Source organism: Staurois parvus, unplaced genomic scaffold, assembly GCF_062004578.1.
Source record: "Staurois parvus isolate SC_StPar_1 unplaced genomic scaffold, SC_StPar_1.0 ptg001026l, whole genome shotgun sequence".
NCBI classification, from domain to species: domain Eukaryota; kingdom Metazoa; phylum Chordata; class Amphibia; order Anura; family Ranidae; genus Staurois; species Staurois parvus.
The window spans coordinates 1,060,813-1,087,639 of record NW_028318822.1 but is presented as its reverse complement, the minus strand read 5'-3'; the positions used below and the strand labels follow the sequence as shown (position 1 = coordinate 1,087,639).

Below are 26,827 nucleotides of genomic sequence, written 5' to 3'. Positions count from 1 at the left end.
ACTCTGGGTTCCATCTAGGGTTGCCACCTTATCCCTTTAAACCTGAACACATATTATACATGGGTTCTGAGGCTAATTGAATTCAGTTAAGGCACTAAGTGAGTTTATTGACCACCTGAATCAGCCTCAGAACCCGTGTCATTAATATGTGTTCGGGTTTAAAGAGATGAGGTGGCAACCCTACTGTTGGAACACTCTGGGTTCCATCTAGGGTTGCCACCTCATCCCTTTAAACCTGAGCACATATTAATGACATGGGTTCTGAGGCTAATTGAATTCAGATAAAGCACTAAGTCAGTTTCATTACCACCTTCATCAGCCACAGAACTCGTGTCATTCATATGTGTTTGGGTTTAAAGGGATGAGGTGGCAACCCAACTGTTGGAACATTCTGGGTTCCATATAGGGTTGCTACCTCATCCCTTTAAACCCGAACACATATGAATGACACGGATTCTGAAGCTAATTGAATTCAGATAAAGCACTAAGTGAGTTTAATGACCACCTTAATCAGCCTCAGAACCCGTGTCAATAATATGTGTTTGGGTTTAAAGGGATGAGGTGGCAACCCTACTGTTGGAACACTCTGGGTTCCATCTAGGGTTGCCACCTCATCCCTTTAAACCTGAACACATATTATACATGGGTTCTGAGGCTAATTGAATTCAGTTAAGGCACTAAGTGAGTTTAATGACCACCTTAATCAGCCTCAGAACCCGTGTCAATAATTTGTGTTCGGGTTTAAAGGGATGAGGTGGCAACCCTACTGCTGGAACATTCTGGGTTCCATCTAGGGTTGCCACCTCATCCCTTTAAACCTGAGCACATATTAATGACACAGGTTCTAAAGCTAATTGAATTCAGATATGGCAATAAGTGAGTTTAATTACTACCTTCATCAGCCTCAGAACCCGTGTCATTATTAGGTGTTTGGGTTTAAACTGATGAGGTGGCAACTATACTGCTGGAACACTCTCCAGGTTCCACCACCAGGAACTGCAATTATACCAGACTGTTGGAAGCCGTGATCTCCTCTCTGACAGTGAAAGTAAAAAAATGAGTGCGTGATCAGGTAAGTACCACTACTGACCACCAATGCTGGGCTGGGGTTACACTTTGTTTCCACTGACACCAACAATGGAACTTATTTATTCCACCTGGGAGACCCCTCCACTTTGTTTAAGTTTAAGAGAGGGGTGAGTCCGTACCGGTGATTTCTCTTTCTCCCTCCCATAAATCTCAATTATCTATTCTCCATCGGGCTTATAGGACCCCTGTGCAATTATTCCGGTGGGGTAGGTGTGATTCCCCTGACTGTCTGAGGTGTAGGACCCAACATGGGGATTTCATTCACATGCTCTGGCGATGCCCAAAGCTGCCTAGATACTGGAGTGAGGTTCTCCAGTTTATTTCCCTAGTTTCACAATATACTGTTCCCCAGGACCCTCTACAATGTCTGCTGGGGGCTTTGGACCAAGAACTGATGCAGCCCGGAGTATATATTTTGGTATCTAGACTTTTATATCTGGCTAGGAAGTTAATTGCAAGGTACTGGTTATCGTTGGCCCCGCCAACTAGTAAGCAAGGGATAGATTACGTAAACACGCTACTCCTGTGGGAAAAGCTCACGTACCAACATTGTAATGCTTATCGCAAGTTTCAGCAGGTGTGGCAGGGCTGGATAGATATACCTGGGCTTGCCCCATCTCAACTATTAGTGGATCCACTCTTGCAGGTGTGACATTTTATTATATGACAGATAGCTCCTGTCAGGAATGGACTTGCCAATGGTGGTGGGACTCACCTGCCTTGTGGGCTGCAGTACCAGGGCTGGCCAGCGGGTGCTCTCAGCAACCAGAAGCTCACTCCTGCAGTCGGCCATCACCTGAGGCTGATTGCAGGAGGTGTATTTAAGGAATGGCCAGACCTGCAGTCAGGGCCTTGGTGTATGTTTCCCATGAGCCCCTGCACCTGCATCCTGTCTGCTTCCTGCCTAATTCCTGATTCTGCTTGATCCTGACCCTGAATGAACTCCGCCTGTCCTGACTTCGGCTATTCCTGACCACTCTCCAGCCTGCTCCTTTGGTACCTTGTCTGCCTGATTGTTCCTGACCCGGCCCGTCTGACTACGCTCTGTCTACTCCTTTGTGTCTTGTCTGTCCGATGATTCCTGACCCGGCCTGCCTGACCACTCCACCTCACCAGCCCTGACTGCTCTTGTCTGTGTACATTCCGTTATCAGTTGGAGGTTTGGTTTTGTTATATTGTGCGTTATATTTGTGCATAACCCTTAATAAATTATATTGTTACACCATACTTGAGCCTGCGTTTCCCTGTGTCAGTTCACGCATCTCTGGTCATACCGGGAGCCCTGACAGCTCCACTTCTCCCCTTGGGGGTGCTCATGTGTATCCAGAGTTTTCTTTGTTGGGATGTCTTGGGTGAACCAATTGTTATTCACTGATTGTTTATTTTTGACTTTGCTCCTTTCCCCCATTTTTTTATATATCTGGACAGGGGGGGGGGGGGTGAATAAATGGCCTGGGATCCTTATGTTTTCTGTTACATTTGATCACTGCTTCTGATATTATGTATATGACAGGATCTGCGTATCCCCATCACACTGTTTATACCTCTGATGGTACAATATTAGTATTGTTGATTCTGTACGCACTGTTCCATTTTTTTCATTGTCTTGACAATAAAAGTTGTTTGGATTGAAAAAGAGAGGGGTGTCAGGAGACGTCATTCATGGAACGTGGGTGATGGCATAGATTGAGTTCCTCAGTCAGCGGGTTTTTAATTGTGGCAGTATCAGACATCTTTAATTGTGATTGATGTGGATCTACATTGCAGGAAAATTTATTTCATGATGGATTTATATCACTAAAATCATGAGAAAGTGTCAATGTGCCTATTTACTCTGTTTTCCTTGTGAATAAGTAAAGGTACAATGTGTGAGGGGTTTTTATTTTTTAAGCGTGCTTCTAGATTCCCATAGGCTCCCCACCTGCAGACACCCCTAAGCACTGAGCCAGGGTTGTGGGTTGTCCTCATCAACATAGAGACAATATGCCATGCCAAAGGGGTCCCAACTGGCACAGTTCCTCCATTCGAACCTTGTCCTGCTTGAACCTCACTTTCTCAAACCTCATCCTGCTTGAACCTTGTCCTGCTCAAACCTCCTCCTGCTTCAACCTCACTCAGCTGGAACCTCATCCTGCTTGAACCTTGTCCTGCTCAAACCTTGTCCTGCTTCAACCTCACCCAGCTGGAACCACTTCCTGCTTGAACCTTGTCTTGCTCAAACCTCATCCTGCTTGAACCTTGTCTTGCTCAAACCTCATCCTGCTTGAACCTTGTCCTGCTCAAACCTCATCCTGCTTGAACCTCACCCAGCTGGAACCACTTCCTGCTTGAACCTTGTCTTGCTCAAACCTCATCCTGCTTGAACCTCACTTTCTCAAACCTCATCCTGCTTGAACCTTGTCCTGCTCAAACCTCATCCTGCTTGAACCTTGTCTTGCTCAAACCTTATCCTGCTTGAACCTCACTTTCTCAAACCTCATCCTGCTTGTACCTTGTCTTGCTCAAACCTCATCCTGCTTGTACCTTGTCTTGCTCAAACCTCATCCTGCTCGAACCTTGTCTTGTTCAAACCTCATCCTGCTTGAACCTTGTTCTGCTCAAACTTTGTCCTGCTTGAACCTCACCCAACTGGAACCACTTCCTGCTTGAACTTTGTCTTGCTCAAACCTCATTCTGCTTGAACCTTGTCTTGCTCAAACCTCATTCTGCTTGAACCTTGTCTTGCTCAAACCTCATCCTGCTTGGACCTCACCCTGCTGCTCATTCCTTGTCCTGCTTGAAAATCATCCTGCTTGTTTTTTATAAGGATTACAAAATTGATTCCCCCCCCCTTTTTTTTTCTTTTCTCTCCTTCCTGGGGGGTGAGTCATTTATGGGATATTGATGGGAGACATATTGACACTCAAGTTCTATGACTCTATAGTGATTACTTACTGTGGACTATCAGGTTTTGCCATACTTTTGGCTATGTGCTGAACGTATATTGAGGTTGCTTTTACTCTAGATGACTGCACACCAAGCTTTTTCTGCTGCTTAGAGCCCTGCGTGGGTCATATTTGTTCTTATGTAATTGTGCATAGTTCCCTTTTTCTTTTGAACAACTGCTCTATTATATATCATTTATGTTTCTATAGCCTGTATAATTTGTTGATTTATTCAATAAAACTTCTTTGGTACCAGAAAATCATCCTGCTTGAACCTCACCCTGTTCGAACTTCTTCCTGCTTGAACCTTATCCTGCGTAAACATCATCCTGCTCGAACTTCACCCTACTTGGACGTCGCCCTGCTTGAACCTGATCCTGCTTGAACCTGATCCTGATCCTTCTTGAACCTAATCCTGCTTAAACCTCATCCTGCTTGAACCTTGTCCTGCTCAAACCTCGTCCTGCTTAAACTTCACCCTGCTCGAACCTCGTCCTGCTCGAACCTCGTCCTGCTGGAACCTTGTCCAGCTTAAACCTCGTCCAGCTTGAACATTGTCCTACTCAGACCTCATCCTACTTGAACTTCAGCTTGCGTGAACTTCATCCTGCTTGAACCTCACCCTGCTAGAACCTCATCCTGTTCAAACCTCATCCTGCTTAAACCTCACTCTGCTCGAACCTCCTCTTTACTGAACATCATCCTGCTCAAACCTCATCCTGCTCAAACCTTTTCCTGCTTGAACCCCATCCTACTTGAACCTAACCCAACATCATTCACCTCATCCCTAGTCCCATAGTCAAAACTGATATGAACCTGGCATAGATAACCCCAGTGTACCCTATCAAATGCCCTCTCTACATTCAAAGTGAGGAGCAGAGAAAACACTTGATGAGATTCTGAATAGTTCAACAGATGTGTATTGATCTGATGGTGTCTGGCGACTGATGCCCTTTAATAAATCCCATCTGATCTGCTTTTACCAGTATATGAGTGATTTTCAGTAGTCTAGTAAAAATAAAATTGTTGTGTAAAATTTTAACTTCAATTTTTTTGTACGAGAAATCAGTTAAAAATGCTGTGGAGACACTTTCTACTTTACTGTTTTAGGAACTGTGATTGTCGTGGCTTTGAGCATTTCAGATGGGAAAGATCCAGAGCACACAGCACATTCTTAAAAATCTTTTGAAGATGTGGAGACAGATGATGGGAAAACATTCCTTCTCGGCTGAAGGAATTATATTGTGGGAGAGCCTTAACAGTGTTAATATTGTCCTCAACCACAACCTCAAAGGTGCATTCAACATTTAAGTGTAGCTTTGGTGCTGTTTGAGTTTGTCGGATTTCTGCCTGCCTTCAGGAAGCTATGAGAGCCTTCCAGAACCGGGGAGGGAAATGAACAACATGAATATGGATACAGTCCTAGCCGATTGAAGGGAAGGGCAGTTCCATTACATGCTGGGAGTGGTATTTATGTTCGGTGGGCATATGGGTTCAGTGTCTTTCGCAGGAGAGGATTGAACCAAGCCAGAGTGGAGGCAGGCTTGAATGGCACTTGCTGCCATGTGGGCCTCAGGTGGGCGACCTGAGGGCCTGAAGATAGGAAGAGTCACCCTGGTACCTACAGTAAGCTGACTAAGTGGGGCTGTTTGCCAAAAATCTGTCTAGTATCACTGGAGAGAAAGTTGCTTGGAAGATTTGAAGGAAGTTGCCACTCTGTCCTTGGACTTGTGAGTACAGACACTGAGAAATATTGATTACTCTGTGTGCTTTGCTACCCCTCTGGTACTTGATAGTCAGCATGGCTCTGAGAAAGAGAACACTGGCTAGTGTTCTGAAGAGCTTGTCCAATGGGTGATACTCCAAAGGACTCAGTTCTATTACTTCTGGACCAGGGCGGACTGACCATTTGGAAACTCGGGCTCTGCCCAAGGGCCTGGGGTCAGTAGGGGGCCCCATGAGATGCCCCTGGTACCTTTTTCATAGGCTTTTTTGAGTTTGGGCAAGGACACAGGGGCCCCATGATCCCCTATTGCCCAGGGGCCCCATGAGTTGTTAGTCCACCCCTGTTCTGGACTGTTATAGTCTACCGTAACAAGCCGGTACTTGAGGAGCCCTGTAACTACTACTACTGAAAAAGGGACTTTGCTCACTCCTAAACTACTTTTCACTACACTTTAAAGAGAAGTCTGCTATCTGCTTTCAGCCAGGACTGCTTAACTAAGAAACCAGCTAGATGTCCTCATTGTGGAAAGCTCTAATTTTGGAGTATCCTACTAAATTCCCCATCGCAATCCTCAGTTCTACAATAAACTCCAAAAACAAACATCCCCTAGACTGGTCATTGAAGACAATGAGCAAACGTGTGTGTGCCCGGCCTGTGAAAAATACCTTGTGCCTGGCAAAGAAGGGGGAAACCTGGGCAAAAATACAAGCAGCTCCAACATAAAGTTGTGCTTCTGTCAGGCAAGGTAAATGGATTTTATCCACAAAACTTGTGAAGGAGGGGGTGGGGGTGGGAGGAACGGAAGGGAGGCAAAGAGAGGCCCAGAGCAGTAAGTAGTGCAAGGACAAAGGAAATAGAAACTGCTACATCAAAACTTCCATTATCTAACCCGGCCTTTCTCAACCAGAGTGCCTTAAGGGTTTCTTCAGGAGTGTCTTGGCAAAATGTCTAAAAATTGCCCAAAACTTGTATACAATCCAGTGGATGGACAGGCCTGCATTATAGTTAATAAATCACCTCTAATGTTGGGGGTCCTACAAGTATGGATGTTGCTGCATTATAAATACTATTAGAATAGTTTCTCATATTTTAGAATGGGGTGCCTTTTTAAAATTATGGACAGTCTTTAGGCACCCTATTTTGGAATGGGGTGCCTCAAGACTGTCCATAATTTTAAAGGGTGCTTCGGGACTACCCATCATTTTTAAAGGGTGCCTTGACTGAAAAAAGGTTGGGAAACACTGATCTAACCAACACATCATTGTCTGTTCCATTTGCATCAATCCAGGCTGATCATGTTTTATCAAATTTCTTAGGACAGTTTCTACTCTCATAGGTTATCTTATATAATGGTAGGACTGCATTACCTGCGGACTTCCAACCACCTACCGTAGGTGGGGTAGATTGTTTCCATTTTAAAAGAATTTCACTTCGAGCATAATATAGTACAAACAATAGACACAAGTTAGAATATCTACCGGATTCTATATCTTCCATGCTTCCGATCAAGGTGGAGAGGGCAATCAGACAGGTCTTTCAGGGCCTCCAGAAACTACTGCCAATAGGAGGCAATAAAGGAGCATTGCCACACCATATGGAAGAAGGAACCAGGAGAGGACTGACAGCGGGTGCAAAGTTGGCTAAGCGAGGGGTAGATAGACAGCCAACCTCTGTGGGGTATAGTAAACCCTATGCAAAAATTTGAGCTGTAGAAATCTATCCCTAGCGGAGATCATATTGGTAACATAGGGACCATTGCAATCCTCCTAGTCTTCAACAGTGAGGTCAGGAATATCAGTTCTTCATTTGTCAAAGAACTTGGTGGAAGAAGAGGTGTGGGCCACTGAGAGGTGATCATAAAGGGAAGATATTGGTTTTCCCACCACCTTCAATGTCAGTAGGCACATCTGGCTGGAGCACAACCGCGTCAGGAAATTGGGCACGAACTGCATGTCTCAGTTGTAAGTATTGAAAGTACATAGACGGTGGTAACCCAATTCTTTCAAGGACAGTAGCAAAGGAGGAACTGTTCCCGGCAGTAACGATATGTTTAAAGGTGACAATTCCTTTAGTGACCCAGATCTGGAGATCACGGAGGTGGAAAACGTGTCACAACTGAGGATTACCCCAAAGGAGGATATGAGGAGAGTAAGTGGCTTCCTCTTTATAGATTGTCCTAGCCTGAGCCCATACACCAATTGTCGTACACATGGGTCCTGTAATCAAGGGGTGAGCCTTGGGACCCCGATATACCAGATTACTCAAGGCAGCATATGATCCCAATAAAGCTGCTTCCAGAGTTACCACAAGATTTTGCTTAGGCTGGCTAAACCACCACCGGACTGTTACTAACACCGCCGCCCAGTAATAGAGTTGAAAATTCCCCCTTGGGAAAGTGGCAAGGCTTGCCCAACCATGCAAAGGAGACTATAATTCCATCTAGCTTGACAAACAATGCCCTTGATATGGGCACTGGGGTATTTCTAAAGAAGTAGAGAAATTTTGGAAGATAAACCATTTTTAAGAGGTTCACTCTACAGACAGGGGACAATGGCAGTGTATGCCAGGCCTGACATTTACAAATGAACTGAGAAGTCAAAGGGGTAATATAGTCATCTATATAAGCCTCCAGGCGCCCTCTCACCCTGACCCCCAGGTAAGTGAACTCCTCTATCCACTGCAACGGCGTACCCATATGCACTCCTGATCCCGAGGGGTGAAGGAAAAACAGGACAGACTACTTCCAGCTTACCCAGATACCCAAAAAATGGACAAACAAATCAATAATCTCTAGAACAGACTGTAACGAGGAACCCGCATCCTGTAGGTACAGTAGGGTATCGTCCGCATAAAAGTACATTTTTTCACAGCACGTTCCCACTTTAATGCCTTGCACCCATGGGTCCTGGCACAACAGGATTGCCAGGGGTTCAATGGCAAGGGCAAACAGGCCCGAGGATAGTGGGCAGCCCTGTCTTATCCCCCTACGCAAGTGGAAGGAAGCAGAGAACACCCCATTAACCCACACTCTAGCCACCGGACTACGATACAACAGCTGCAGCCATGCAATGTAGTTAGGTCCAAAGCCAAAAGACTCCAACACTTTCCACAAATATCCCCTTCGACCAAATCAACCCCAGGGACATCCTTGCGATAGCTACAGTCAGGTCCATAAATATTGGGACATTGACACAATTCTAACATTTTTGGCTCTATACACCACCACAATGGATTTGAAATGAAACAAACAATATGTGCTTTAACTGCAGACTGTCAGCTTTGATTTGAGGGTATTTACATCCAAATCAGGTGAACGGTGTATGAATTACAACAGTTTGCATATGTTCCTCCCACTTGTTAAGGGACCAAAAGTAATGGGACAGAATAATAATCATAAATAAAACTTTCACTTTTTAATACTTGGTTGCAAATCCTTTGCAGTCAATTACAGCCTGAAGTCTGGAACGCATAGACATCACCAGACGCTGGGTTTCATCCCTGGTGATGCTCTGCCAGGCCTCTACTGCAACTGTCTTCAGTTCCTGCTTGTTCTTGGGGCATTTTCCCTTCAGTTTTGTCTTCAGCAAGTGAAATGCATGCTCATTCGGATTCAGGTCAGGTGATTGACTTGGCCATTGCATAACATTCCACTTCTTTCCCTTAAAAAACTCTTTGGTTGCTTTTGCAGTCTGCTTTGGGTCATTGTCCATCTGCACTGTGAAGCGTCCAATGAGTTGTGAAGCATTTGGCTGAATATGAGCAGATAATATTGCCGAAACACTTCAGAATTCATCCTGCTGCTTTTGTCAGCAGTCACATCATCAATAAATACAAGAGAACCAGTTCCATTGGCAGCCATACATGCCCACGCCATGACACTACCACCACCATGCTTCACTGATGAGGTGGTATGCTTAGGATCATGAGCAGTTCCTTTCCTTCTCCATACTCTTCTCTTCCCATCACTCTGGTACACATTGATCTTGGTCTGATCTGTCCATAGGATGTTGTTCCAGAACTGTGAAGGCTTTTTTACATGTCGTTTGGCAAACTCAAATCTGGCCTTCCTGTTTTTGAGGCTCACCAATGGTTTCCATCTTGTGGTGAACCCTCTGTATTCACTCTGGTGAAGTCTTCTCTTGATTGGTGACTTTGACACACATACACCTACCTCCTGGAGAGTGTTCTTGATCTGGCCAACTGTTGTGAAGGGTGTTTTCTTCACCAGGGAAAGAATTCTTCGCTCATCCACCACAGTTGTTTTCCGTGGTCTTCCGGGTCTTTTGGTGTTGCTGAGCTCACCGGTGCGTTCCTTCTTTTTAAGAATGTTCCAAACAGTTGTTTTGGCCACGCCTAATGTTTTTGTTATCTCTCTGATGGGTTTGTTTTGTTTTTTCAGCCTAATGATGGCTTGCTTCACTGATAGTGACAGCTCTTTGGATCTCATCTTGAGAGTTGACAGCAACAGATTCCAAATGCAAATAGCACACTTGAAATGAACTCTGGACCTTTTATCTGCTCATTGTAATTGGGATAATGAGAGAATAACACACACCTGGCCATGGAACAGCTGAGAAGCCAATTGTCCCATTACTTTTGGTCCCTTAACAAGTGGGAGGCACATATGCAAACTGTTGTAATTCCTACACCGTTCATCTGATTTGGATGTAAATACCCTCAAATTAAAGCTGACAGTCTGCAGTTAAAGCACATCTTGTTTGTTTCATTTCAAATCCATTGTGGTGGTGTAGAGAGCCAAAAATGTTAGAATTGTGTCGATGTCCCAATATTTACGGACCTCACTGTATATGGTTGAACAAGCACCTAATATTAATGTCAGTACCCCTACCCGGCATAAACCCAGATTGGTCTGGATGTACCAATGCCATTAAAACCGAGTTAAGATGGCGGGCCAGAATTTTGCTGAGTAGCTTAGCAGCAACATTTAGTAATGACATAGGGTGATAAAAAGAACACAAATCCAAATCTTTACTAGGTGTGGGCACTAAAACTATCACTGCCTCCGACATAAAAGAGGGAAGGGCCCCATCCTTCAAGGAGTTCACTAGCATAGTATTTAGTCAGGGAGCTAATTCCTCTGCATAGGTCTTATAGAATTGTACAGGAAAACCCATCCAGGTCTGGCGTCTTACTGGATTGAAGGGAGGAGATTGCTAGCTGTACCTCCTTCAAAGTGATTGGGGAGTCCAAGTGGGCTCGGTATGCGGAAGTCAGTATTGGGATGTCCAAAAGATAGGAGTTAAGCTCATCAGGAGTATAGGTCACCCTTGAGGTGTACAATCCCTCATAGTAAGCAGCAAAGCAGTCTGTAATAGTCACTGTCATGGTCGCCCGATCGCCACCCTCAACATGCGACAATCGCACGACCGCGACCAACAATAATACGTCACGCCTGCGGCGTCAGACCCCAGACCTTCTCACCAAACCCGTGGCCAAAGGACCGGCCGATCTAAAACCGCAATGTGACGTGCGTAACAATGCCACACTCAGCTGCGCCCTGCACAACGATTGTCCAGCTAATGGAACGCAATCAACGCACCAGCAGCCTGAATGCGCTTGTTACTGGGTCGGGTTAATTACGCAACTAACCCTTCACTGCCACCACCCCTTTTTGTACAGAGAAAGGGGAAACTCTCTTTATCAAATATACACTGTAATGGTTGAAAAGTCACCTGTCCAATACGGTCACTGCAGGCCGATTGGGCAGAGGATTAAACAAACACAGTAGGCAGGAATTAGTGAATTGCAAGTAAGCGCTTAGAAACAGTTTAACACTTTCAGAAAGAAAGATTTATTACTAAAAGAGTCAAACAGGTGCAATAAAATATTTACAAAGAAAATGTAACTAGATATATATATTTATATATAAAAACAGCATATCACAGCCAAGAGATAACAGGAAGAAGTTAAAAGGTTGTTACTTGCCATGTTAAGCCTTAAGGTAAGCAGATCCAAGTTGCAGAGCGGAAAGGGTCTTTGATCTCCTGCTGTTACAATGTTAAAATTAGATCTCTTTAGCTTCATTCTTTAGGCTTGCCAGCCTGTCTTTTAAAGTCCCCCTGCAGGGGGGGGTGGCTCTGAATACTGGCCAATATGCTGTTTTGGGAGGGGTCAGTCGGGCAAACTCTGAATTAGAACCAACATCTGTCATAATCCATGACATGAAACATAGGCGAAAAACCTGACTTGAGGAATGTTCATTTCATTCTGTCACCTTTAACTGTTAGGTTTTATGAGGTTCCAACTTCTTTCAAGTCCCCCGGAAAAAACTATCTTATCTTGATTAGGAGGTGTGATATTTTACACAGGCCTTGGGACACAGTGTCTGCTGTCTCTACGGGGTGGCTTTGTAGCGCTGGGCCCCTGCTGCTCCAGCCTGCCAGCAACTTTTAACACTTACACATCTGTCCCTGTGCCTCTCAGGAAGGGAGTGGGTAGGGAATAAAGGATTGAGGGATACTTCTAATAAAAAAGGGGAACTCCACTTCCATCTCTGATGAGCAAGTTTGCTACAGTCACAGATTCCATAAGTATCTCCCCGGAGGAGGCAAGTATACAGGGCACGTTCATAGCAGGGGGGTTGTTCCCAGGCAAGCCAGGCCAAAAGCCTGCCAGTCCGCTCTCCTTGTTCGAGGATTCGTTGGGACTGCTGAAGTAACCGCTTCTTGGTAAAGGAAGTACGAAGAAGGAGAACCTGTCTAGTCACGGTCTGCAGTCTGTCATAAAGTTGCGCATCCTTAGTGAGTACATACTGTTGTTCCAACCAAGAGGCATCAGCTATAGCCCTGGCCAGGTCATCCTTCAACTCCCTATGTACTTGTCCTATCAAAGTCTGATATTGTCCCCTACTGGCCACTTTGAAGGCCTCCCAAACAACTGCTCCACTGCAGTATTAGAATTGGTACTCCAGAACACAGCTAAGTGTTGCCTATAACCCATATCCATCTCAGGGTCAGAAATCCAAAATCTAGACAATCTCCACAGCTGATCCGGAAGATTCTGAGAGAGGGAGAGCTGTAATAAGACAGGGACATTGGTCTGAAATGCAACTAGGTGAATGGCCACCTGCCCAACCCTAGAGAGGAGAGTGCCCCCCACATAGGCAAGGTCTATTCCAGAGAACGTTTTATAGGAGGCAGAGTGACAAGTATATTCCCTGGTAGTTGGATTTTTCCACCGACAGACATCAGTAAGACCATAGGTCTCAGCCCACACCGCTAAGTCAGGAGTGGAAACCCCACACGGGGAGAACCTGTCCATCTCAAGCCTGTCCAGCTCAGGGTCCGGCAGCATATTAAAATCCCCCATAATCAGGATGTTATCTGTTGAATGGGTTGCCACTAGGGAGACAATCTTATGAAGCAGCCTAGAGGAATTTGGAGGAGGAACATACAGTCACACCAAAATTAATTCAAGACCCTCTATCATAGTATGGAGGACAATGTACGTTCCATCTGGGTCCAAATCCAAGTGCAAAAGCCGAATGGGTAATGACTTCTGGACCAAAATGCTCACCCCTCTAGTGAAATTGGAAAAGTTGGAGTGAAAATGATATCCCACCCAGGGCTTTTTAGGGCTAAGAGTCTTACTACCCAGTAAAATGGGTCTCCTGGAAGATACTTAGAAGTGGGCTATAATCCTTCAAGAAACCGAACACCAAAGATCTTTTGTTAGGGGAATTTAAACCTCTTGTATCCCAAGCAACTAAATTTCGCTGTTTGTTTCTTGTTACTACCATAACCTACCATCAAAGAACCCAAATAAATTTTCCAGCTCTTGGCGATCGCAGCGATACCATATATGTGTTTGTTATTTGTTGTTTGTACCTGTAGTACAGCCCAGAAACAATAGTGCGGATTTTGTTTTTTCTTTTTTTTTTTTACCTAAAACACACTGACGCAAACATCAATTTTTTTTAAAATCCTGACCTTTGACCCTGACTTTATGACCTATGACCCTGACCCAAACACTTACCCTGGCACTAAACTAGATCAAAACTCGATTTAGGTATTTTTTCTTTATTTTTTATAATTTATTTATTTATAATTTTTTTTACAAACATTTTTTCCCCCATTACGCCAGGAGTTAGAGAGATACAATGTATCTTTCTCCTCCATTCATATAGAGAATAAATCAAGGGGGCCGGGCTGTACAGTGACTGATCACTGTGATAGCCAATCAGAGGCTATTGCAGCGATCATGTGACCCGGAATTGGGAGTCTCGGTTCCCGATCGTTAGAATGGGACCCGGGGCTGTCAGTGACACCACGGTCTAGGTGCTGGGAGCACACCATGCGGCACGCTCCCAGCACAAAGACAGGTACACAAATTTGCAGCCCCACGGAAAAAAGCCCAGTTCTGTGAGGCTGCATATTTGTGTGACGTCGGCGTCAAGGGGAACCTGTGTCATTAATATGTGTTCAGCCACGGAACCTTTGTCATTAATATGTGTTCAGCCATGGAACCTTTGTCATTAATATGTGTTCAGCCACGGAACCTTTGTCATTAATATGTGTTCAGCCACGGAACCTTTGTCATTAATATGTGTTCAGCCACGGAACCTTTGTCATTAATATGTGTTCAGCCATGGAACCCGTGTTATTAATATGTGTTCAGCCATGGAACCTTTGTCATTAATATGTGTTCAACCATGGAACCTTTGTCATTAATATGTGTTCAGCCACGGAACCTTTGTCATTAATATGTGTTCAACCATGGAACCCGTGTTATTAGTATGTGTTCAGCCATGGAACCTTTGTCATTAATATGTGTTCAGCCACGGAACCTTTGTCATTAATATGTGTTCAGCCACGGAACCTTTGTCATTAATATGTGTTCAGCCACGGAACCTTTGTCATTAATATGTGTTCAACCATGGAACCTTTGTCATTAATATGCGTTCAACCACGGAACCTTTGTCATTAATATGTGTTCAGCCATGGAACCCGTGTTATTAATATGTGTTCAGCCATGGAACCTTTGTCATTAATATGTGTTCAACCATGGAACCTTTGTCATTAATATGTGTTCAGCCACGGAACCTTTGTCATTAATATGTGTTCAACCATGGAACCCGTGTTATTAGTATGTGTTCAGCCATGGAACCTTTGTCATTAATATGTGTTCAACCATGGAACCTTTGTCATTAATATGCGTTCAACCACGGAACCTTTGTCATTAATATGTGTTCAGCCACGGAACCTTTGTCATTAATATGTGTTCAACCATGGAACCCGTGTTATTAGTATGTGTTCAGCCATGGAACCTTTGTCATTAATATTAGTTCAGCCATGGAACCTTTGTCATTAATATGTGTTCAGCCATGGAACCTTTGTCATTAATATGTGTTCAGCCACGGAACCTTTGTCATTAATATGTGTTCAGCCACGGAACCTTTGTCATTAATATGTGTTCAACCATGGAACCTTTGTCATTAATATGCGTTCAACCACGGAACCTTTGTCATTAATATGTGTTCAGCCACGGAACCTTTGTCATTAATATGTGTTCAACCATGGAACCCGTGTTATTAGTATGTGTTCAGCCATGGAACCTTTGTCATTAATATTAGTTCAGCCATGGAACCTTTGTCATTAATATGTGTTCAGCCATGGAACCTTTGTCATTAATATGTGTTCAGCCACGGAACCTTTGTCATTAATATGTGTTCAGCCACGGAACCTTTGTCATTAATATGTGTTCAGGCATGGAACCCGTGTTATTAATATGTGTTCAGCCATGGAACCTTTGTCATTAATATGTGTTCAGCCACGGAACCTTTGTCATTAATATGTGTTCAGCCACGGAACCTTTGTCATTAATATGTGTTCAACCATGGAACCCGTGTTATTAGTATGTGTTCAGCCATGGAACCTTTGTCATTAATATGTGTTCAGCCACGGAACCTTTGTCATTAATATGTGTTCAGCCACGGAACCTTTGTCATTAATATGTGTTCAACCATGGAACCCGTGTTATTAGTATGTGTTCAGCCATGGAACCTTTGTCATTAATATTAGTTCAGCCATGGAACCTTTGTCATTAATATGTGTTCAGCCACGGAACCTTTGTCATTAATGTGTTCAGCCATGGAACCTTTGTCATTAATATTAGTTCAGCCACGGAACCTTTGTCATTAATATGTGTTCAGCCACGGAACCTGTGTCATTAATATGTGTTCAGCCACGGAACCTTTGTCATTAATATGTGTTCAGCCATGGAACCTTTGTCATTAATATGTGTTCAGCCATGGAACCCGTGTTATTAATATGTGTTCAGCCATGGAACCTTTGTCATTAATATGCGTTCAACCACGGAACCTTTGTCATTAATATGTGTTCAGCCATGGAACCTTTGTCATTAATATGTGTTCAACCATGGAACCCGTGTTATTAGTATGTGTTCAGCCATGGAACCTTTGTCATTAATATGTGTTCAGCCACGGAACCTTTGTCATTAATATGTGTTCAGCCATGGAACCTTTGTCATTAATATGTGTTCAGCCATGGAACCTTTGTCATTAATATGTGTTCAGCCACGGAACCTTTGTCATTAATATGTGTTCAGCCACGGAACCTGTGTTATTAATATGTGTTCGGTTTTAAAGGGATGAGGTGGCAACCCTACCAAACAACCTTCCCTGGCAGGAACGCCAGCCATCAATCCGTGGATCACCCTACACTTTGTCCTCTGTCCCTTGTGCTGCCCGTCCAAGGGGGTGCATGTCAAGCTGTGGCTGGATGCACAGGACCTGCTACACATGTGCAGTTCATTTCGTACTGAATCACAAGTCGTTCTTCAGAGATTCTGATGTATCCAAATTTCCAAATTACAATAGTAACAAATTTAAACTAATCCGAAATAAAGAAACAAAGTAATGAAATTCAAACTGAATCAAATTTTAAAACAAGTGTAAAATTAAAACATATTGCTGATTTCGTTCACAGACTGCGAGGTGGTATCAAAACGTTTTGAGACTAGTTTTGTAACACACCAACAGATGGCAGCACAAGGCTGCACGCAAAATCACAGAGAGCACTGACCTTCATAAGTCAGTGTGCCAAAAGACATTGTCCTGTGTACATCGGGAGCTGTGGAACTGGTGCGATTCTGACCACGTCTGCCATTTCATCATGGACAAGTTAGAACAAAGAGCAAATGTGAAATTCTGCGTGAAACTGGGCAAATCTGTCGCAGAGACGGTTGATATGATTCTGCAAGTTTATGGAGATGTTGCCATGAGTCGTTCGAGGTGTTTTTAGTGGTAGGTGCGCTTCAAGAGTGGAAGAACATCACTGGAAGACGATGAGAGATCAGGAAAACCTTCCACGAGCTCAACCCCCAAAAATGCCCTGTTCCCAAAGAAGAAGATCCAACTCAAAGGTTGCCATTTTGACAACATTGTGGAGATCCAGCGATTTGCCCAGTTTCGCGCGCAATGAATTCGGATTGATTTGATATTTTCTATATGAATTAGATTCGATTCGAATACTTTGAATCCATTAGAAAAAATTCAAAAACCAGTTGAAAACAAATAAACAAAACAAAACGGAGCGAATTTCGTTAGGAAATCAACAAAACAAGATGAGTGACTTAACAAATCGATCGGAAACCAAAATAATTTTTTTTACGTTCTGCGTATGTCTAGGACCCACCTCTTCTGATTTCCTGAAACCAGGAGTCTCCTGTGCCCATTCAGACCTTTCACCTGCTGCTGGACACTGCAGGATCCCCAGTCCTTTCTGATGCCCTGTGACTATTATTCTCTGCTTGCTGCCCTGCATCCCCACTGCTTGCCCCTTGTTCTTCTTGGGTTGCCCCTTGTGCACCTGGACTCACTGGTTGTTGCCCCCTATTTCCACTAAGGACTTGCCCTCTGCTGAGCTATATTGCTGTCATAGGACCCTGCTGTTTCCCTCATTGGGCCCTGAGTCCTTAGCTGTGGACTCACCCCTTTGTTGACACTCTTTTCCCACCTGTGATGTGTATCTTGCGCCCCCTTCAGTGTACCGGAATACCCCAATAAATGCCCCGCACATTGGGTCCCATGTGATTTGCCTCTGTCTTCTCTCTCACTGCCCACTCATAAGTACAGGGACCAAGAATAAGCACAGGGGGCAGATAAAATATGAGCCATAGAGGCTGTCAGGAATGGACTTGCCAGTAATGGTGGGACTCACCTGCCTTGTGGGCTGCAGTACCAGGGCTGGCCAGCGGGTGCTCTCAGCAATCAGAGACTCAACCCTGTAGTCAGCCAAACACCTGAGGCTGATTATGCAGGTGTATTTAAGGGATGGCCAGACCTGCAGTCTGTGCCTTGGTGTGTGCTTTTCTATGGGCCCCTGTTCCTGTCTGACTGATTCGTTGCTGACCCTGCCTGATCCAGACCTCTGCTGACTTCTCCTGTTTGATCCCTGGCTTGTGACCCCGACCACTCTCTGCCTGACCCCCTGTACCTACCTGCCCGATAGTTGCTGTACCCGGCTCGTGACCTGACTACTCTCTGCCTGCTCCTCCTGTTCCTACCTGCCCGATTGTTATTGACCCGGCCTGCCTGACGACGCTTGCATTGTATGTATTGTTATCTGTGGGTGGTTTGGTTTGGTTCGTTTGCACTGTTTTATGTTTTAGTATTGCACTGCGTTTATGTATTGTTAGTGTTAATAAATTATATTGTTTATAACATATCTGAAGCCTGCGTTTCCCTGCGTCAGTTCACATACCTCAGGTCATACCCCGGAGCCCTGACAGAGGCCTTTTTTCTTGTTAGATTTGTATTTTTTATTTAGAAGACAAATGCCAAAGAATAGTACTTTAGCAGTCAAGCTTGAAAAGCTTTGGTATACAAGTAGCAACTTACTCCGTAAAAGTGATATACTTACAACAGTTACAGGAGTTCTTAATTGGTTGTGAGAAGAACAATACTCACTAACTCTCGTAAATTCCAACAACATAAACCAAAGGAGAGAAAAAAAAAAAGGGTGTCAGGACCTGGATCACCTACTGGTGGCACTGTGGTTCCCAGAGCTGAGTTTCGGTGGCCACCCAGCAGATTCATGTCATTGGGCTCCACCTGATGCTGGCTGCTGGGAAGGTATATAACCCCTCCCTTGATTTGCATCAGGGCTTCAGTGTTTTGCCTGTTAGCCATATATCTGCTTGCTGATTATCCTGACCCCTGCCTTGCCCTGTAGCTTGCATCTAGTTCAGCACTCAGTGTCCCTTACAAAGGGAATGGAAAAAGTGAGGCTAAAGGGAGGGAGAGGACTCTAGGGGTGTCTATAGGTGGAGATTCAACAATCCTGGAAGTAGAGGGAACCATAAGTGGATGTATCAGGGATGAGTCAACCAGCAGGATAGGTATATAAGCAGGTCACCCTGGCGGATGACACGGGCTCACCCAAGGTGCACAGTCTAAGCACTAACTGGAGTTCACCAGAACTCCTAATACTGGAGAATGGTTTTGGTGCATGTTAGTACCAGGTCACGGTCCTCAGGATTACCCCACCAGGAGGTGAGCAAGCTGGGATCCAGTAGCAGATTTAGCAGACAGGGATCAAGCAGAATTGTAGTCAGTAAACAAGTCAAAAGTTGTTTCCACAACCAAAGGGAGTGGAAAAAGATGAGGTAAAGGGAGGGAGAGGACTCTAGGAGTGTCTATAGAGCAATTCTGGAAGTAGAGGGAACCAAAAGTGGTTGTATCAGGGATAAGTCAACTAGCAGGATAGGTATAGTAACAGGTCACCCTGGCAGATGACATGGGCTCACCCAAGGTGCAAAGTCTAGGCATTAACTGGAGTTCACCAGAGCTCCTGATACTGGAGAATGGTTTTAGTGCATGTTAGTACCAGGTCACGGTCCTCAGGATTACCCCACCAGGAGGTGAGCAAGCTGGGATCCAGTAGCAGATATAGCAGACAGGGATCAAGCAGAATTGTAGTCAGTAAACAAGTCAAAAGTTGTTTCCACAACCAAAGGGAGTGGAAAAAGATGAGGTAAAGGGAGGGAGAGGACTCTAAGGGTGTCTATAGAGGGAGATTCAGCAATTCTGGAAGTAGAGGGAACCATAAGTGGTTGTATCAGGGATGAGTCAACTAGCAGGATAGGTATAGGAACAGGTCACCCTGGCAGATAACACGGGCTCACCCAAGGTGCAAAGTCTAGGCATTAACTGGAGTTCACCAGAGCTCCTGATAGTGGAGAATAGTTTTGGTGCATGTTAGTACCAGGTTATGGTCCTCAGGATTGCCCCACCAGGAGGTGAGCAAGCTGGAGTTCAGTAGCAGACATTGCAGGTAGGTGCTCTAGCTCCTGTATGCGAGAGGGGAGTGTGGTGAAATCTTTCCCAGCCCTCCTGGCTCCTTCCTGTGGAAGCCATTGAGGCCAGTGGGGCTTCTCCTGTTGGGAGCTCGCAGCCATCCCCTGGGCTGACGGGTACCATGCCTGCCTCAGTACAAGCCGGGCCTGGTGATCTATCTGCCCCTGGTGAAGATGAAGGTGCGGAGTCCATTTGGGAGAGAGTGGTGGCCGGGATTAAGGTCCTGAAGAAGGAGCGAGACAAGCTCTACAAACTTAAAGTGGAGTTGAAGAGGTTGTGAAAGCAGCGTGAGAGCATGTATAGCCAGAATCGAGGATACATGGATTCAGAAATCCAGTTGGCTAAAGTCTGGGTGGAACACTGGGAAACTATTGTGGCCATGATGGGAGAGATGGCCTTTTCAAGGAGAAGTTTTGTAATGACCAAAGATTTGCAAGGATGGCAAAGATGGAGGTGGACGAAGAGACCCCCAGTTCTGCCCCCCTGCCCCACGCAGGGTAAGGAAAGCAGCCCTATGCCTTTTCAGGACTCAGGAGGCATGCTAAGGGTGATCCGGTCAATGGAGTCTCCAATGCAGGGAAATCAGCTGGTGTTTGATGGTGAGGACATCCCTGATAACGTGCCTGATAAGGTAAAGCCTATCAAGATCCAAACGGTGGATAAGACTTTCTTTGTGCCATTTAACACAGTGACTGATGCAGACAGTTTTCCCCGTGACACCCAGCCTGGTGACCCCATGTCCAGCAATGCTTTGACTGATGGTGTTAGAGTTAAGCAAATGGGCATTTAAAAAAAAAGAAGACATTTCTGCAGTGGGACTACAAGTGCCAGAAGAACCCGTTAACCCTTCTTTGGCCAAATCCAAAGCTGCTTGCCCAGCCACAGCTGCTGAACAAGGCTCTATAGTGCAGTATCAGTGGACCAGTGGTATTGTAGTGAAGACTGTGACTGCACCTGATGGAAAGGTTAATGTCTGTGTGACTGATAACAGTTTTTTCAATACACGTGTGATGGCCAATCCTACCAGTGCTGGTGTGATGGCCAATCCTACCAGTGCTGGTGTGATGGACAATCCTACCAGTGCAGGTGTGATGGCCAATCCTACCAGTGCGGGTGTGATGGACAATCCTACGGTACCAGTGCGGGTGTGATGGACAATCCTACCAGTGCGGGTGTGATGGACAATCCTACCAGTGCAGGTGTGATGGACAATCCTACCAGTGAGGGTGTGATGGACAATCTTACCAGAACAGGTGTGATGGACAATCCTGCCAGTGCGGGTGTGATGGACAATCCTACCAGTGCGGGTGTGATGGACAATCCTACCAGTGCAGGCATGAAGGACAATCCTACCAGTGCAGGCGTGATGGACAATCCTACCAGTGCAGGTGTGATGGACAATCCTACCATTATAGGTGTGAAGGACAATCCTACCAGTGCAGGTGTGAAGGACAATCCTACAGGGCAGGTGTGATGGACAATCCTGCCAGTGCAGGTGTGATGGACAATCCTGTCAGTGCAGGTGTGATGGACAATCCTGGTGGTAGGCTCTGCTCCTGGTAATGTCATCGAGCCAGGGCTGCAGTCAAAAGGGAACTCCGCTTCCAAGTGGGGTTTTCCCCCACAAACCACTACTTTGAGCACCCAGGAATCGGGTCTTGGGTCTCTGGCCTCTGCCGGGGTCCGAGGCGAAATTTCATCATGCTTAAATGGGAAGGTGGTGCCATCCCTCCAGCAAGGCGTGTGGTGGTTGATCTGATCTTGGGGATGGGTTTTAGGGCAAATGACCTCTATGCTCTCATTCATGTGGCTGGGAGCCGGAAGAAGTCCATAAGCTACACCAAGTCAGAGGGTCTTGACCTATTTTGGGAACGGTATGAGGCTCAGTGCATGTCAAGCCCTGAATGGAAAGGTCTGGCACCAGTTGAAGCCTCACAGAGGTCAACAGTGAAAAAGATAACCATCATCCTCAGTAATGAGAGTGATTGCAGGCCTGGTTACTGCTTAAATACACCTCCTGCAATCAGCCTCAGGTGATTGCAGGAGGTGAGATCCTGGCTGCTGAAAAGCACTCGCTGGTAAGAACTGGTACTGCAGCCCATAGAGCAGGTGAGCCCCAGCACCACCAGCGATGAGTCCTTTCCTGACACCTAGAGGTCTGGTTGAGACATTATGGGGAGGTTTTGACAAAATTGGATAACATTTTTGATGAGCGCAACATCTGGACTGGGGGTTGGTCAGTGATGGTCAGGTGAGGCAGGGATTGTAACATTGTCTGTCACCTGCCCTCCTCCACTTTTATAGGGAGGGATAGGATGACTATTTTCTATTCTGGTCAGCCAAAGCTGTGTCACTGGTGTGGCGAAAAGGGAATTTTTTAGCTCCTCTTATTCAGCTTTAATATGTTCAGTGCTGCGGGGTAATGGTCATGTGGCCAAGGACTGCACCCAGATAAGGTGCAACCTGTGCCTACACCTTGGCCACCCCAACAGCCAATGTCCTGAGGCTTTGCACAATATGGAGAAAGCGGTGATAGATGAACTATTGAGGCTGAAAAAGTTGAGGCCCCTGGTGTAACAACCTCCTCTCCGGTGACTGACTCCCCTGGTTCTGTTCAGGATCCCTCCCCAGTTCCATTGGCCACCCCTCCTGTGTCTGTAAGTATTCCTTCTGTGCCTGTCTCTGTGTCCCCCCCAACCTACTGTACCCGCACCCCTCTTGTCAGAACCTTCCAAATCTGTGCCCCCTGAGTCCGTTATCCCCCATGAGTCTTCCCCTCCCAAGTCTGATTTGAAGGAAGGTCCCCCCCACCAGGAGTGGTGGCAAATATTGTGCTGCTGCCTTTTCTGTAAATAAGTCTTCTGTGAAGACCTCTAACAAGAAAGCAAGAGATGAGAGCATCTCGAGTCTGACTGGCAGTACCTAGAGGGGAGAAGGAAGGTTGTGAGGCAGAAGAGGTGGGCGGTGGGAACAGAACAGGGACAGAAAGCTCCAGTGCCTGTCTCCAACTGACTTTGGGCCTCCAATTTAAATATTTCCTCATCAGGCGCTTCTAGTTCAGAGTAGTTCAGAATCTGAAATGGAGTTTGAGGAGGCCCCAAGAAAGAGAGAGGATTCTGGTGATGAGCAGCAGAGGGGAGATAAGAAGCAATCCACCCAATAACCCAAATGGTGGTTCCTTCTCCGCTAAAAGTGGCAACAATAAATGTTGCCAGCATTAAGTCGGTAAGCGCTCGTTCTATGGCCTTCATTTTGCTCAGCCAATTAGATGCTGACATTTTATTTTTGCAAGAGACAAGGCTCACCTCCTTGGCAGATATTCATATGGCCAAGAGAGAGTGGAGGTATGGTCCATCTTACTGGTCTCTTGCAACCGAGGCTTACAGCGGTGTTTAAAACCAGCATTGTAACTGTCTGGCGGGTTATTGAGGTGGAAATTGGGAGATGTATGGTCTTGGACATCCTTGTGGGAGGGCCTAAGGAGGCCTAATTTTTTATGGGGCGCACACAAAGTGGGACAGTAAATGCCTTTTTACAAGGATCAAGCCATTTCTTTTTACATCCCGGCAAGTGGTCTTTGGAGGAGACTTTAATACTGTGACTAGGCCCATGGACAGGAAGGACTTCAAAGACAAGCTGGGATATCATAATGTTTTTTTGAATAGTATGGTTAGGGAATGGTCTTGTGGATGTGCACATTAAGCACCTCCCAGAAGACACAGGGTTCACCTTTCATCGAGGTAATAGCCAGAGTAGGATATATGTTTTTTTCTTAAAGGAGACCTCTGCTTTCTCTCCCCCAATGGTGCAGGCAGTTCTCTGATCACTATATGCTATCTATGGTCTTGAATGCTTTAGACTCCCCTCAGAGGGGCAAGATCATCTGGAGATTGAATTCGACTCTCCTCAAGGAAGAACATGTTAGACAATCCTTTGAGGGATTCTTTCAGGCACAGATGACCATCCTGGACTTTTGTAGCAGCAAGGCTGAGTGGTGGGAGCTGACCAAAAAGAGGATTGCTGGATTCTTCAGGGGCCTAGCCAATAGAAAGCAGTTTGATAGATACATGACCTACCAAAGTTTGTGGAGGAAGCTGGATATTCTTGTCTCGAGAGGAGATCCTGGGGCAATTTCTGAGGTGAAACTCCTCCTCAGGAAGTGTCAATATGACCGGCAAGCCTCTTTGGTTCTGGAGAGGGACTATGGGAAGTACCACTCTCTCCCGACCCTTACCAGAACTGCAAACAAGGTGTAGCTGTTAAGACGGTCGTTGGCCTTAAGGGTTGTACAGGTTCCTTGACAAAGTCCAGGTCAGGGATCCTGGAAGTTGTGAGGTCCTTTTATGCTGAATTTTTTGGGAGGAAAGAACTTGATCGAGGCAAGATGGAAAGCTTGTTGGACTCTCCTCCAGGTCTAAATGGTGGAGATGTTCCATTGATGAATTTGACAGAGGAGATCACAGTTGAAGAGGTGATGAGGGCAACTGAGCACCTAGCCATCAAAAAGTCACCTGGACCGAATGGCTTGACGGCTGAGTTTTACAAAGCTTTTAAGTCTATTCTGGCCCTGCATTTAGTAGAGATTTTTAACAGCTGCCTCGCTGCAGGGACTCTTCCCCCTTCCATGAGGCACTCAGCTGTGATTCTTCTGTCAAAAGCGAAGGATCCTACGATGATTGAGAATTTTCACCCCATCAGCTTTCTCAATGTCAATAGAAAGGTGCTGGTGAAGATACTTTTATGAACGCTTATCATCAGTAGCAAAGTCTTTGCTTTTTCACCATCAGCACTGTTCGGTCCAGGATAGGAGCACCTTCACAACAGTAGTAACTGTCCAGGAGGCCCTGGAGATGTGCAGGGCTGCAGGCTGGGTAAAGTATTTGCTGGCATTGGATCAGGCAAAGGGTTTTGAATGTGTCAACCAAGAGTACCTGTGTCTGCTCCTTAGCAAGTACGGTCTGCCAGGTTGTTGATTGGTTGAAAATCTTGTATAAGGGGGCAGAAAGCTTCCCTCTTGTTAATGGTTGGGTTGGGCAGTCCTTTGAGGTTGGCTCCAGGGTTGTCCTCCAAGTCCCCTGCTCTATGTGTTTGCAATCGCCCCCTTCATCAGGAAGCTAGAGAGAAGCATGTTGTGTGGGGTGCCAGTGGGGCTCCAGGGTGAGCCACCTTTGAGGGTTGTTGCCTATGCAGATGATCTGTTTGTGATTGTCACTGGGACGGATGAAGCAGAGGATGAACTCTCTGACATCACGGTACTCTGAAGCATCAGGCTCCATGATCAGTCAGGATAAGAGTAAAGTTTTCTGGATGGGAAAGGAAGGTGAGGTGTTTGATCTCTCGGGTGCCTTTCCAACACCCCAGGAAAAAATTAGGATACTAGGCATTGAATTTGGACCCGGCAATTATGCCCTTAAAAATTGGAAGTTGCCAATACTAGGGTGATCAGCTGGAAGTTATCTCAGAGGGAAATGGTTGATTTGATTAAGACTTACCTGATTCCGATCTTCTTGTCAGCTTTGTTTGCATCTTGCCAGTGTCTCTCTATGCTAGGGTCTCTAAAGTGTTCTTCCAGATGTTGTGGGGGAACAGACTGAACCTCATCAAGAGGAACATCACCTATCTGCCCAGGAGAGAGGGAGGCTTAGGTATGGTCAACCCAGTTCTTTTCTTTTCACTGCTTTTTCTCAAGTTTGACATTGGTAATATGCTTGCATTGGAACCTCCTGGATGGGCAGGCATGTTTAGATCTTGGTTTAGGCCTTTTCTACGACTTTGGAAAGAAGGTGGCCAAGTGAAGAATCTCAGGAGTCATCGTGGTCAGCTTCCAGCCTACATCTTTCCGTGCCTGAAGTTGCAGCGGCAGCGGCGATTGTCGGCTGAAGATCTCAGATCCACTCCAAAGTCCTTATGAGCTGAGTCTTGAGCGAAGTCTTTCATGACCCACTGGCCTTAAGGGATTGCCCAGGTGAAATTATGAGGGAAGGGTTGAGGCTACAGTTGTGACCAAAATTATTCAACCCCCAATGCTGTAAAGGGGTTTAGGGACTATAGTGTACATTTGGAATTGTATTCAGAATCAAATCCTACAAGGACGTTGTAACTACCCAAATGCAACTAAAATGACATCAATTGTTTATGTAATACAGTAGTAAATGGTTCTTATGTGGTTTCTTCATTGCCACAATTATTCAACCCCTTAAAGACTACCACTCTGAAGAACAGAGGTTCATACAGGTGCTTTCCATCAGGTATTGAAAACACCTGTGGATGTCACCGAGCAGCAATCAAGCATAATAAGCACCAATTAGGCAGCTTTAAAATGACTGTGATACTCAGCTCCTTCTAGACATTTACTGGTGTGGTTACAAACATGGTGAAGGCAAGAGAATGGTCCAGGAAGACAAGAGAAGAGGTGATTTCTCTTCACAGGAAGGGCAATGGCTATAAGAAGATTGCAAAGATGTTAAACATACCAAGAGACACCTTAGGAAGCATCATTCGCAAATTCAAGGCAAAGGGCACTGTTGAAACGCTACCTGGTCGTGGCAGAAAGAAGATGCTGACTTCGACTGCTGTGCGCTACCTGAAGCGTAGAGTGGAGAGAAGTCCCCGTGTGACTGCTGAGGAACTGAGAAAAGATTTGTCAGATGTGGGTACAGAAGTTTCAGCCCAGACAATAAGACGCACACTGCGTAATGAAGGCCTCCGTGCCAGAACTCCCAGGCGTACCCCCTTGCTGTCTCCAAAGAA

At 45.5% G+C, this 26,827-nt stretch overlaps 2 protein-coding genes across 2 annotated transcripts in view; one reads left to right on the top strand and one right to left on the bottom strand.

Moving 5' to 3' along the window:
• Positions 1-26,827, top strand: part of LOC149441101 (uncharacterized) — a 261,575-nt gene that overhangs the window by 39,256 nt on the left and 195,492 nt on the right. The window lies entirely within an intron of this gene.
• The window catches only part of LOC149441108 (uncharacterized), a 65,498-nt gene that overhangs the window by 12,377 nt on the left and 26,294 nt on the right, over positions 1-26,827 (bottom strand). The window lies entirely within an intron of this gene.